Here is a 15,561-nt window from a genome sequence, read left to right on the forward strand (position 1 = left end):
ACATCTGAGCCCAAGGGAAAGGGGCAAGGCGTGATGGTGCGGTGTGCACTCTATCTCTCCTTTACTAGTGTGTTTTGGGACGCTCCGATGTTTTTAAAAGAACATAATGATGTAATGAATGTGAATTTAAAAACAAATGTTTTTGGAAATTTATGGTTTATGCAAATGGCGTGATTATTGAAAAATGAAAATTTTCTTTGTAAGATTTGGGTTGTTACGGTAGGGATGGTTTAGAGCTTAGAAAGGAAACCTCTTAACGGTGATTTGATGGTTGCTTTTGGAGACGTGCGATTGTGGCACATATTTCAAGGAAGATAGGGATCCTCAAAAGTTACCATTACAAGAAAATCGTTTCGTCTTATGGACTCTTAGGTTTCTGAATGATCGATTCCGGACAGTTTGAGATCCGGAGGGTAAAAGGTTGAGTTCTAGATTGTGAAAAATTGAAGAAATGGTCCGGAATGAGATCAGTCCGAAGTGAAGCTTTGAAATTCCGGAGTCAAAAATTGTTTGTGATTCTGGAGTAAAAATTTGAAAAATCCGGAGTACATTTTGAGAGAAGAATCCGAAGCAAAATTCCGAAATGATAATTTTTGAGTCCGGAGTGCAAATTGAAAGAATTTCCGGAAAAGGATTTGCAAGACATTCCGGAACAAGGTTTGAAAAACTTCCGGAGTGAAATTTTAAAAATTCTGAAGTATAGAATGCAATACCTTTTCGGATTTGAATTCCGAGATGACTTTATGAAGTAAGTTCCGAGAAGAAAATTTGATCATTTTGACTGTGTGGACTATAAACATCAAGTGATAAGATGAACTGTACAAAAAAAAATCATGTGGTGGCTAGTGATAAAGACAAGTAAAATGATCCTATGTATTTTGAGAGACAATTGTTCCGAGATAAAATGAGTTTTGAGTTCTGAACCAAATTTCTAACTGATGTTACCATCAGAGAGAGCAAGTCTATTGAAAGAACTGAGGATCAGGCATCATCATACCCATCTTGTTAAGAAAACCATTGAATTTGGTTTCGTCTAATGCCTTAGTAAAGACATCAGCAATTTCATCGTCAGATGGAACAAAAACAAGTTCAATATTGCCATTTAAAACATGATATTTTATGAAATGGTATCGAATATCGATGTGCTTCGTTATGGAGTGATGAATTGGATTGTGTGAAATTGCAATGACACTTTGAGAATCACAGTAAATAGGAATGCGTTGAAAACGGTAACCATAATCCAAAAGTTGAGACTTCATCCATAGAACTTGAAAGGTACAACTAGCAGCAGCAATGTATTCTGCTTCGGCTGTAAATAGAGCAATGCTGTTCTGCTTCTTGGATGACCAACTAACCAATTGACCACCTAAAAATTGACAGCCACCTGATGTGCTTTTTCTATCAAGTTGAAGACCACCATAGTTTGAATCTAAATATGCTTGAAGTAGGAAACTCTCATTTGTTGGATACCAGATTCCGAGACTCTTTGTACCTTTGAGGTATCGGAAAATTTGTTTCACAACCAAGAGGTGAGACATCTTTGGGTTGAATTGAAATATGGGACAAAAACATGTTGTAAACATGATGTCTGGATGACTTGCTGTGAGATAGAGCAGAGATCCAATCATTCCTCTGTACTTCTTTTCATCAACTGCTACACCTGATGGGTCGGCAAATATTTTGTGTCCGAAGCCCATTGGTATCTTGGCTGAGGCCCAGGTGTCGATTGAGTATTTTTTGAGGAGTTCCGAAATTTACTTCTCTTGGTGAATGAAAATTCCTCTGTTAGTCTGTTTGACTTGGAGACCAAGAAAGAAGCTTAGCTCCCGATTCATGCTTATTTGGAATCGATTGATCATTAGTTTTGCAAAATCAACAACCATTGATGAATCTGTAGATCCAAAAATGATGTCGTCCACATAAATTTGAACCATCATGAGGTGCTTTCCATTTGATCTTCTGAACAGGGTAGGTTCTAGAATACCTCTTTGGAAATGGGAGTGCTTGAGGAAGTCAGTGAGAGTCTCGTACCATGGGCAAGGAGCTTCCTTGAGGCCATAGATTGCCTTACTGAGTTTGTAGCTATTGAAGATATACTTCAGTGTCAAGTTCACCATTAAGAAAAGCACTCTTAACATCCATTTGGTAAACCTTGAAGCCTTTGTGAGCAGCATAAGCAAGAACGATTCTGATGGCTTCAATATGTGCAACAGGAGCAAAAGTCTCATCGTAGTCGAGGCCTTCGATCTGAGTAAATCCTTTAGCCGCCAATCTTGCTTTATTTTGAATAATAACTCCTGCGTCACCTAACTTGTTGCGAAACACCCATCTAGTACCAACAATAGGGTGATCTGGAGGTGGAGGCACGAGAGTTCATACTTCATTTCTATCGATTTTTTCCAATTCTTCTTGCATGGCTGTAATCCAATCAACATGCTCTAATGCTTCCTTGATGGATTTGGGCTCAACCATGGAGATAAATGCCGAAAAATGGCATTCATTTTGAACACTTGTGGCAGAGCGAGTTTGAACACCAACATTAGGGTTTCCAATAACTTTGTTTGGAGGGTGATCCTTGGTCCAAGCATGTAACCTTGGAAGTTCTTGTGCAACAGTCGATCCAATATCAACAGTAGGATTGAGTTGCTCCCCCTGAATGGTTTGAACTTGGGGGGGTGATGCTCCCCCTGAACTTCTGAACCGGACAGGTCGACATCATCATCAGAAGGGAAGTCAAGGAAATTTTCATTGTCATCAATGTTTATAGGATTGGAGTCGTTGAAATCAGCAGCTGCGTCTAGAAAATGGAGAAATAGAGGGTAGAGGACCGGAAACAGGTTGTGAGGTGGGAAGGGATGAGGAAGATTGACTTGATCGAGATTCTGAATCAAGTGCTGTTTCGGAAGGTCCAAACAGAGTTTCAAAATCAGCTTCATGAAATATCTGAACATTCGGACATTTTGAGGTTGGAGCATCGGACTCCATAATGTCAGTTGTAACATGCAAGGGACCAGAGTTCCGAACGAAGTTGTCATCAAAGGTGATATCAAAATTTTCTTCAATAACTCGAGTTCGACAGTTGAGAACTCGATACGCCTTTGACTTTGAAGAGTACCCAAGAAAGATTGCTTCATCAGCTTTGGGTTGGAACTTTGTAAGCTGATCACGATTATTTTTGATGAAACATCGACATTCGAAGACATGATGAAACGAAATACTTGGCTTCCGACCATTCATTGCTTCGTACGGTGTCATGTTGAGGCGTCGATTGATGATACTCCTATTTTGATAGAAGCATGCAGTTGATACAACTTCAGCCCAAAGATATAGTGGTAGATTTGCGAAGTTTAGCATGGATCGAGCAGCTTCAACAAGAGTTCTATTGCATCTTTCAACTACACCATTCTGTTGTGGAGTGTAAGGAGCTGAAAAGTTGTGGTCAATTTCTTTCTTGGTAAGGAATTTTTCAATGGTTGAGTGAGTGTATTCCGAGCCATTGTCACTTTGGATTCTCCTAACTGGGAGTTTGATGAGAACTTCTATTCCTTTGATAAAATTAATGAGCTCAGAGGCTGTTTCTGATTTCAGCCATAGGAAGAAGACCCAAGTGAACCTTGTAAAGTCATAAACAATCACAAGAATGTATTTCTTATGATGAAGACTCTCTATAGTAGATGGTCCACAAAGATCAATGTGTAGAAGCTCCAATGGTTCCGAGATTGATTTTTCGATAATAACAGGATGACCCTTCTTTGATTGCTTTCCATACTCACAAGCAGCACACAAATGATCATTTTCAAATTTGAGAAGAGGTAAACCTCTCACCATTTCACCGGATACGAAATCATTCATGTACGAAAGTTCAGATGAGCGAGCCTTTGGTTCCATAACCAACTGACATCAGGAACGGATTTGGAGAGAAGGCAGAGTTGCGGTTTGCCAATAATCATGTTGATGTCGAGTGGGTACATGTTCTTGTTATGATTTGACTTGATTAAACACTCTTTTCGGTCTTCAGTCATTACATAGTTGTGCTTCTTGCAAAATTCCAGATATCAATTTGAATCAGTGAGTTGAGCAACACTTATCAAATTATGTTTCAGATCAACTATATAAACCACATTTGAGATAGAGAAATTTCCATTGGTGAGAATTCCATAACCACAAATTTGGGAATTGGAGTTATTTCCATACGTCACATAAACAACATTTGGAGAAAGCTTGAGATCCCGTAGAAAATCTTTCTGCCCCGTCATGTGCATGGAGTAAGAACTATCAATATACCATATTGTTTCTTGCTCCGAAGCACAAAGTTCCTGCAAAATTAGTGAGTGGTGGAGCTTTTAGGCTCCGAGTTAGGTTTAGGGACATAGGCACGGGCTTTGGACTTTGATTGTGACCTTGGAACAATTTTGTGTTTCCTGGAAATGTCTTTTGAGTTCTTAGGAAATAGATAAAAGGTTAATGTCTTTTCATCTATCCAGTAGTCATACTCGATGACTTGAGGGTTCGGAATGGCTTTCTTCGGATCGAATATTTCAGAAGTAGTGGAGGTCACTTTCTCATTCGGAGTCACGAACCTTTTTACTTTCCAAACAAGGTTTTGTTTTGAAGACTTTGCAAAATTTGTTTTCTTGACATGTTTCTGTTTGTTTGATGACACATTTGATTGTGAAAGTTGAGTTCTAAAAGTTGTGCCATCAGATTTTACAATAAAAACAGATGAAACAGTCCGAAGAGAGGTGTTTCGAATAGATGTGGGGTTTACTTTTGACTCTTTCTGAGTGGAACTAGTTGCCTTCTTTTGTTCCATGGGACTAGGAGGATTTGAGGATCTTTTGAGTATCTTATTGGGAATAAAGGATTTTTGACTATGGATTGATGAGTAAGAATTCCGAGATACACACTTTTTGGAGGTCTCAAGGAATCTTGAATTTTGTCTAATCTTAACTTCCTTTTTGTGAGCATTTTGAGCTTCCACCTTAGGGTCTACTATATACTTCCTATTCAACATTGGCTTTCTTTTGGATTGAGACAAGGGTTTCAAAGTCTGTCCTACTGAAGGATTGTTGAACACAGGCTTAATGCGAACCATATTTGTTTTTGAAATTATCTATAGTTCAAAATCACATGAGATTGTCTCATCGAATGCACTATCTAGGGATGCCAAAAAACACTCTAATGGTTCAGATGAAGTTGATTCTGGAAAGATTTCCTCAACAACATAGTTGTTAGGAGGGCTGAGGTTTGGATTTTGAACAATAGACTTTTGAGTACTAGAGGTTCGATTGAGGTCTAGGTTTATCAGAAGCAGAAATTACGTGGAATCGGGACTCTTAACATCTATGGGTTGAAACTCAGGATTTAAGGATGCGAACTTGTCATTAGTCTCAAGAAGGGGTGACAAGGGAGAGACACGTACATCTGAGTGTTGATCGTTCGGAACATCTCCCATAAAGGTCAGACTTTGCAACTCCTTCAAGGGACTAGCTATTGGTTTTGGAAACTCACTTCCGAGACCAAGAGCTTTTGAGCACAGATGATGAAAGTTATGAGTCATTCGTTGATTCGCTTCAAGTATGTCAATGGAATTATGCAAGGCATCTATTTTTGCATTGAGACGTTTGTTATCAAAAATTAAAATGTTTCTTTCAGAATAGGTGATTTCACATTTGTCTTTTAAAATGATACATTCATCTTTTGACATTACAAGCTCATACTCTAAAGACTCGATTTTTAACTTCTTATCCTCACAATGTAACCTAAGACAATTTAATTCACACTCATTCTCACTGGCTTCTATGGCGGACTCATAGACTTTATAAATGGTGCTCATATCTGTTTGGATATATGTTAGGTATGGTTCACAAAGAGACAAATCAAAATTATTATTAGTAATCATAGATTTTACCTGCTGAATGATGCTTCGACTAGGTGGATCGTTGGTGGCCATGTAGCAGTAGTGTGGTTCAGCAGCATCATCTTCATCTTCTGACCCAGAAGACCAATAGCCTTCATCACATTAAATAATTTTTCTTGCCATCAAGCACATGTTCCTTCCAATTACCATGTCATCATCATCCCCGGATGACCAATATCCTTCTACATCCCTTGATACAGTTGTTACAAAAGCTTTTTCACTTTCTGCCATCTCTTGAGCTCTTCACGCGTAGTATGTAGAGTCCTTGATTTTTGGTTTTTGCGGAACTTCAGCCAAGAAATCTTTTGCAAAGTGGTTTGCATGTCCACACTTGTGGCACACTATTTTTGGCTTGTCGGATTTTGGATTCTGTGGTGGTTCCAAAGTAGAGTTTGGTTTTGAGATGTTCGGTTTGTATGACTAAGGATTTTCCAAAGTTGGTTGAGATTTCGGAGGAGAGTAGGGTTGAGAATTATTTTGGTGAGGAGCATGGAATTGATTTTGGTATGGTTTATAAGATGGATTGAAAGGACATTTGTATTTCATGGAGAGTAGAGCAAATTCCTGTTGGAAACGAAGTTTAGAATCTATGGCTTCAGAATCATCTATCGGATAGTTCTGTGTGGGTAAGATAGGCAATGAGGACTGAACAGGTGAAACAACAAGTTTGAGGAGGTCCGAAGTGGATGTGTTCAGAATGGTTGGTTCAAAGGAACTGAAAAGAGAAAAAGGACCTCTGAAGAGTTCTCTTATGGTCTGAGCAACATTAGATTCATGTCCTTGAAGTTCATTAAAAAGTTGATAAAGCTTTAACTTTTTCAACGAGCCATTACTTTGGAGACAAGATTTCACATTTCCCCATCCTTTACCGAGGCTGTTAATGAACTTGAGATTGTACTCCAAGGGATTTTGGACAATCCCATTCACAATCATGTTGTTGACTACAATTCGGTAACGGTTAGAGGTTGAGGCCATTGATTCACCAGGAGTGGTAGTGAAGGTGTCAAAGTCATTGACAACCGAAGTGAGACGCTTGCCTTTCATGTTTTCCCAACCTTATCAAATCTTAGAGATTGTCCCAAATTTCTTTTGCTGATTTAGACAACTTAATGTGTTCAAAGAGTGAAGAAGCAACACAAAACACCATTTCAGAGAAGGCAACTTGATCAGCATGCAACTTCTCAATATCATCAGCTGTCAGAGGAGTTGGACGTGTCTTGTCTTGACACATAAGCTGAGCAGCGGCATATCTTACAACTGTTCTTACAGGAACATGAGGGCCTTCTTTGATGGATCTCCAAATAGCTTCACCTTTCTCTTTCGCTAATAAAAATCTTTCCATTCTAACTTTCCAATGATCATATTCTTCCACAACTAGCAATGGGGCATGTGTAGGGCTACCCACGTTATTTTTGATTTGCATTGAAATCATTTGTTGAGTATTAGAAGCAGCCATTGAAGTTAAGATATCTTCAACCAAAAGTGGTATATAGAAGAACTTTTATCCTTAACACAGAAATGGTTAAAACACCAAGGTAATTTGAAACCAACTATAATCTGATCTTATGGATTCAAAGGACAACCACTCAAGCTCTGATACCAATTGAGTGAAAAAATTGATCTGGTGTGCAGGGAAAAGGTTTGAAAACTCAAACCTTGTGTTAATACTTTAAGATCAATGTTTGTTTGCTAATGAATGTTCCAGTCAAGTCTTGATAGACCAGTCAAGTCTGAGTTAATGTATTCAACAAATGATCAAGCCATAAATGAAGAATGAGAACTAAGATCAAGGTAAAGCTAATAAATGAAGAACAAAGAGAATGTTGTAACAAAAGTGAAGTAAAAGGAATATTGATTAAAGAGTTTGAATGATCCGTCTTTTGATTTAACATTGTATGCTCCTATAAATAGGAGAATGAAGTACATGGTACTAACCAGTTACATTCATAGGACTAGAAAAAAGAGTTATATCTGACACCCTGAATACTCAAGTTGACAAAAGATTAAGTCCTATGACTAGTTAAATCAAACAAAAGATAAATACATTAAATGCATCAAGACAAAGTATAGATTCCGGAACAACAAACATTCCGGACACAAAAATCCATTCCGGAATGCCTTCACTCTCATTCTTCTCATCGCCAACTTGTCTTCAGGTCTGGACATTAACGAATTCCGGAGCAGACTTCACTTCGGAACTATAGCTTGACTTCGGAATCGACAAAAAGATTTACGATTGCTAGAGGTTCACTTTTAGGTTCCAACACAACCTTTATGTGTGTATGATGTCGATCTAGCCTTAGTAGCTTTATGAAACCATTTTTTGTCCCAAAAATCCCAAGTTGGTGCATGTTATGGTTTTAATGTAATAAGTTGTCCTTTCAGACCCTAGAAAGGGTCCTAAGTGATAAAAACAATGTCCCAATGGCTTAAAACGTCCCATGCATATAGTAGGAAGGTCTTAATGGGTTAAGACCATGTATTAATAACTTTCTGGACGTCCAAAGTTTAAAGTTTGAGACTTTATGGTTCAAAGACACATTTGATTGATGGATCAGGAATTTAGGCTTAAGTGATTAAGTCATTAAGCACTTATTAGAGTCTTGGTGAAACTCACGTACGCCCCACGTAATTTCAATATGCCCAGCATACTAAGTCAACCACCTCGATGGTGGTCAACGAAAAACGGAAGTACGCCCAGCGTACCAGCGGAGTACGCGCCGCGTATGCCCTTTGTTGGGCTTTTGACGAATTGGGCTGCCTTTGGACTAGTTGGATTTGGGCCTTGCTGGACATTCTGAATAATTGGGTTTGGGGCTAGTTTTGATAATGGATCCTAGGATAAGGCCCAATTAGGGAGTTGGGCCTAATTGGGAAAATTGAGCCATTAATGGGCTTTGGATATATGGACTTTTAAGATGATGGATTTGGCTTTGGGCCTTGGCCCAAATTAGAGAAAAGGCAATAATGGACAATCACTCTATGCGGGACCCTTAGGCAATATGGAGATCCCAATTATTGACTTAGTATTTTTTATTTTGGATAGTTCGGGATTTTCGGTGAGACTGCGATCGGAGACTTTTAGTCCAGTTCAGCACTACTCGTGAGGTGAGTTCTCCTCACTATATCAATAGGGTCTAAGGCACCAATGCCGACCCTTTTCGGATTCATATCCGGGTTTATTACATAATATGCTTTATGATTTGTATCCTGGTTATAGGATGGTTGCCATGTTAGTGATCTGTTAGATCGGTATCCTGGTTACAGGATTATGCTATGTTAGTGATCTGTTAGATCGGTATCCTGGGTATTGGATGGCTGCTATGTTAGTGATCGGTTAGATCGGTATCCTGGTTATAGGATGGTTGCCATGTTAGTGATCTGTTAGATCTGTATGACTACATGTACATGCTAGCTAGCGTATGATATTTATGAGCACATGGTTGTTTGATTGAGGGTTGAGTTGAGGTGGTCATGTTGTGTGCTTAGGCCAACACACCCAGGGAGGACCAGATAGACTGTAGACCCAGGAAGGCATACTAGTCAGACCGAAGGCCCGACAAGCGGTCCGAATAAGCTGAAGGCCCACGAGACGGTCTAGACATGACGATGGATCGGAGAGCGGTCCAGATAGACAGTTGGCCTGCCAGGTGGTCCATTCAGGCTGATGGCTCATTATACATGTTGTTTGTTTGTTATGATATGGTTATATTTGTATGGAGTTGGTATTTTAGGGATAAATCACTAAGCCTTCGAGCTTACATTTATAGATTATTTTTCAGGTACTTCTGATTTTCGCGGGAAGGCGAAGGCGTGATCGTTCACCTCCTTATATTTTTATGATTTGATTTTGGGATACTCTGACACTAAACCGTTTTGAAAACAAGTTTCGTAATAATTATTGGTTTTTCAAATCTTTTAAAAAGTTTAAATTTGGCATGATTTTTATAGATGTTACAAGTTGGTATCATAGCCTTGGTTTGAGTGAATTGGAGGAAACAATCGTGTGTCTCCAGTCTCAAACTAAGGACAAGATTTTAAAAATGATTTTTCAAAGGGTTTTCAAAATAATAAAGGAGGATGCAAGTGTACGATCAGCCGAAGCTCGCGAATAGACCCCATAATACCTTACGGATTATTTGATTTTGTGATATGTTAGAACAACATGCTAGTATTAGGCTAGGGATCTTCAGGAATTGCTGGATAGAAATGCCTGATTATATGATGCATGGTAGCCTAGGGTTTCCTTATATGAAATTGACATCATTATTGTAGTTGTTTAGTGTATGCATCACGACTGTACATAATTAAGATCTTATAGCCTGAGAATGTTTGGTTTGGCCTTATTTCCTATTCTTGTTTAATGAAGGGCTTAGGGTAGGATCAGGTATTCGAAAGTCCATAGGGTCCAACGTTATGTATGGCTAGCATACACGAGTGCTACAGGGTTGGTGAAAGTTTCGTGGGTGGGTCGTGCGAGGACGGGAGGCCAGTTATGAGATATTTAGCATTCCTCTAGGAGTGAGGATTGAGCGCTCACTATATTTATGTATATTCTTAGGGCGTTGTGATGATACTTGAGACAAATATGGGAAGGTATGGAAGGTAGTATGGGCCCATACTACTGAAAGCACAGGACCCATATGCATAGCAAGGAAGTCACAACCCTTAGGGTTTAGTTAGGAGTTGGTTCCCCATTATTTATATGAATTATCTGATATTTTCTTGGTATATTTTCAGTATGGTGGTTACGAGATGCTTTGTGACTAGATCCTGATCAGGACCAAGATCAAGAGATGGCGGTCAGGTGGGACCGACAATACTTGAGGTTTTTGGTCAGATGAGGGCGGTTGAGTTAGAAGCCAGGATTCGAGAAATCCTGCATGATGAGGTTGCAACTCTGTTCTAGGCACAACTGCCGGAGATTTTTGGGTCTATTAAGACCGCCATGGTTAAGTATTTCGACGAGCGCTATGCAGCCCTTGTGGAGACGGCTGCCACAACAACTGCGTCAGTTGTAACGGCGACAAGGGGAGGAGCCGGTTGGGCTTTTCAATACAGGGACTTCGAAAACACAAATCCCCCTACTTTTGATGGGACTCAGGACCCCATCAAAGCCATTAGGTGGATTTATGATGTGGAGGGGTGTTTCTTTAGATGTTCATGTCCTACTGATCAGAAGGTCAGATGTGCCCTGAACCTATTGAGGTCTGGGGAAAAGGACTGGTGGAGGTTGATGACTGGATCTCACACTGATGATCAGAGAGTTGCGGTTACTTGGGAGCAGTTCAAGGATATGTTCCGCGCTCGCTACATTCAACGCGTTAAGCGGGAACGGTTAGCTCAGGAGTTCTTGGAGTTAAGACGGGATGGTGAGATGGTGATGGAGATCACCTGTATGTTCACGGAGAGGGAGATATTCTTCCCAGAGTTTGCTTCTGAGCAGGCTCAGATAACACGTTATCTGAACATGCTCAAGACTGACGTATGTCAGATTTTTGCAACCCAATGATGTGATACTTTGTTGGAGTTACAGGAGGCCGCTAGGCGGCGGGAGCTTGAGATTGAGTTACAACGGAGAGAGCAGAGGTAGGCCCCAACATAGTCACAGTCGGCGCCAAAGCGATCTAAGACCACCGATTCCGGATCAGGGGGACACCAGGGTTGCACTTGTGGCAAGTGCGGGAAGGGTCACTCAGGGGTGTGTAGATCGAGCGGTGCGTGCTGCAAATGCAGAAAGGAGGGAAATTTTGCAAGGGATTGTCACCAGACAGTCCTTGTTCAGGATTTGAGGATCTTCTACCACTGTCATCAGGTTGGTCACGTGAAGACCAACTTTCCACAACTCGCTTCTAGGCCGGTTCAGGCTCCAGTGCCGGCTACACTGAGGATTACTGACGGGAGTCATGGTTGAGAAGTGCCCCCGAGGGCCCAGGGATGTGCCTTCCAGCTTACAACAGAGGAGGCCAGGGCAGCACCCGATGTGGTTGTTGGTATGTTTCTATCCCTTATCTTACTGATTATATCTGTTTTATGCTTATATGTCTATACCTGTGATTAGGTACGATTTTAGTGAATGCCTTACCTGCTTTCGTATTATTTGACTTAGGGGCGAGTCGATCGTTTGTCTCCCAAAAATTTAGTAGTGAGTTTGGTGTGACAGTATGAGAGCTAGAGTGTCCGTTGTAAGTCTCTATTGCCAACGAACACGGGGTTTATGCTTCTTCAGTCTATTGTGGTTGCATGTTGGAGATCTTCGGGGTATCTTCTCCGATAAACTTGATTCCGATTCCCATGGGGGATGTGTGTGTGATCGTGGGTATGGACTGGCTTAGTCGCTTCGGTGCCATGCTTGATTGCAAGGGTCAGCGAGTGGTAGTTCGAACCCCAAGTGGGGGGAGAACTGATTGTTTATGGAAAGGGTAGCAGATTGGGATCAGGGTTTTGTTCAGCTGCCAGGGCTCGACAGTACATTCAGTACGTGTGTGTGTGCAGATTATCTAGCATATGTGGTGGATACACGGGTCAGGGATCAGGTTTCAGTATTAGAGGTTCCAGTGGTCAGCGAGTTTGCTAACGTGTTTCCGGAGAAGATACCCGAAGTGCCTCTAGAGAGGCAGGTCGAGTTTAGGATCGACCTAGTGCCAGGTGTGGCCCTTATCGCCAAGGCGTCGTACCGGTTGGCACCACCAGAGATGCAGGAGCTGTCATCACAGTTGCTGGAATTATTGGGCAAGCAGTTTATTCGTTCGAGCAGTTCTCTGTAGGGAGCGCCGATTCTCTTCGTCAGGAAGAAGGATGGTTCACAACGGATGTACATTGACTACAAGGAGTTGAACAAGTTGACGGTGAAGAACTGTTATCCACTCCCAAGCATAGATGATCTTTTCGATCAGTTTCAGGGAGCATCTTGGTTCTCCAATATAGACCTGAGGTCCGGGTACCATCAGGTCAGGGTTAGGGAGGAAGATGTGGAGAAGACCGCGTTTCAGACTCATTATGGACATTACAAGTTTGTGGTGATGTCGTTTGGGCTCACCAACATGCCGGCGGTATTTATGGACCTAATGAATCGGGTCTGCAGATCGATGCTCGATCGCTCGGTTATTGTATTCATAGACGATATCTTGGTGTACTTCAAGACCCGAGAGCAGCATGAGGAGCATCTACGGGAGCTATTGGGAGTTTTGAGACGAGAATGGCTTTATGCCAAGTTCTCGAAGTGCAAGTTTTGGTTACGATAGGTTCGGTTCCTTGGATACCTCATTAACCAGGAAGGGGTTTTGGCCGATTCAGCCAAAATCGAGGCGGTGAAGCAGTGGGAGGTTCAGAAATCTCCCTCGGGCATCAGGAGCTTCTTAGGATTGACAGGGTGCTACCGAAGATTCATAGAGGATTTCTCCAAGATTGCACTACCTCTCACTCGTCTGATGAGGAAGGGGTGGATTTCCGGTGAGGCCCCAAGCAGCAGAGGGCATTTGAGACCCTCCGACAGTGACTTTGTGAGGCTCTAGTCTTGACTCTCCCAGAGGGAGTTGAGGATTTTGTGGTGTTTTGTGATGCATCCATCGCAAGACTGGGAGCGGTCCTCATGCAGAGAGGACGGGTGATAGCCTATGCGTCTTGGCAGTTGAAGTCGCATGAGATGAGATACCCTACTCATGATCTGGAGCTGGGAGCGGTGGTATTCACTCTCAAGATTTGGAGACATTACCTATATGGGGTTCGTTGTACCATATACACGAACCAAAAGAGCCTGAGACACACCATGGATCAGCCGAACCTGAACATGAGAGAATGCAGGTGGATGGTTGTAGTCAAGGACTACGACTGTGAGATCCGTTACCACCCAGGTAAAGAGAACGTGGTTGCAGACGCTCTAAGCCACAAGTTAGCAGGATCTTCTACTCTGGCGACATGTAAGTGATGGGTTTTGTTCATAAAACATCCTATGTGCTCATACAAACCCTAAAGCTCGGATCTAGGTTTCTCTATTGTACATACTTTGAATCCAAGACTATGAACCCTAATTCTAGCATATGGAAATTAGAATTCACATGTAAATAGGTTTAAGAACATACCTTGATTGTTATATAGCAATAACAATCCAATTCCTCCTTGAATTGACCTTGGAAAGTTGAGAGTCACAAGTGTCACTCCTCTAATGGCTTACAAACACCATAAGCAAGTGGAGAAGGTATAAAGAGAGAGGAGGGAGGTTAGAATTCGTCCTTAGGACCTCTTGGGAAGGGGTTACACGAATTCATGACCCTAGGGGTGTTTATATAGGTGTAGAGATAGGGTTTCAGTCATTATCCTTATCTAGTTGCTTATCCACCAAGCAACCAATAAGATAATCCTTGAATCCTTATCATACTCGAATTCTAAGGCTCTTTATCCTTAAATTCGTCCAACCTATCAATAAGATAACCCTTACCTTATTTTGTAACTATCACATAATTACAAATCAGCCCCTCTAGTTTAATTAATTACATTTGATCACAAAACTAATTCTTAATTAATTATTGACCAATATTAATTAAACAAATATGATTTCTCCTTTAATATATTATTCTTATAACATATTAATAAATCATATTATCCTCTCTCTATATATATATTTCTCCAATCAAGTTGCTTTGGTGAAGGCAACCTAAAAGGACCATGCACCATCGGGTCAAGTACATACCAAAATAGTTATGGACTTAGACACTAATCCAACAGTCTCCCACTTGGATAAGTCTAACAACTATTATGCGTATGACTTTGGATCCCGATCTGCAATCGTAGCTTTCCAAAGCCGCTGTCAACTCTGATCATATCAAATACGCGTGTCCTTAGATAAGGGATCATATATTCCTCCATTCTAGATATCATATGAGATATGATTTCCACTCATTCTCTTTGTACTACTTCTCGATTTCTGATTTATGACGACTGACTAATTGAACAAATCAAATTTGCCCTAGCCCGACCGAGCATTTACGTTTGTCATCACTAAACCATCGAGGGGCCCAAAGATATCGCTTTTATCCCACTTTGGATAAAAGGGACGGATAAACTTTGATACAATGCTTGCTTGCACTCACGCACCGAATCACACACAACAATATGTTTTATAACACCAAGTTACTGGTGCGTTTACATATTATCAATGTGCAACCGATTTGCAAGATACAACTCACACATCTCGGTTTCAAGAATATAAGATGTTATCGTCTCACCAATCACTTGTGATACAATTCATGGAGTGATCCAAGTGAGCGTGGGTTTGATCCAATGCTCAAATTCATATTCATAAGCACTCATGAACGTTGCAGCAAACAATTGCTTATGTCTAATACTCTTCTAGATAATCTACACACCAATTCATGACAGTCTTCATTCATATCTACTTCCAACATATGAATGACTGTGGCCAGTTCGAATAATTCGATTATTCTTAATAAACTCAATTATTCTGGAAGTCAAAACATGCAAAGTGAAACACAAGAATAATACTAATCCCATATGGCCTCAAACCTTTGAGTATAAATAAAATACCTTTTATTTATCACCATATCGATTACTCATTATTTGCCGTTTCGGGTAATCAACTTCTTACTTGAATTTCAACACTTGTCCCATGCTCCTAGCATGCA

This window comes from Lactuca serriola, chromosome 1 (genome assembly GCF_051521515.1).
Source record: "Lactuca serriola cultivar US96UC23 chromosome 1, Lser_US96UC23_V15, whole genome shotgun sequence".
Lineage (NCBI taxonomy): Eukaryota > Viridiplantae > Streptophyta > Magnoliopsida > Asterales > Asteraceae > Lactuca > Lactuca serriola.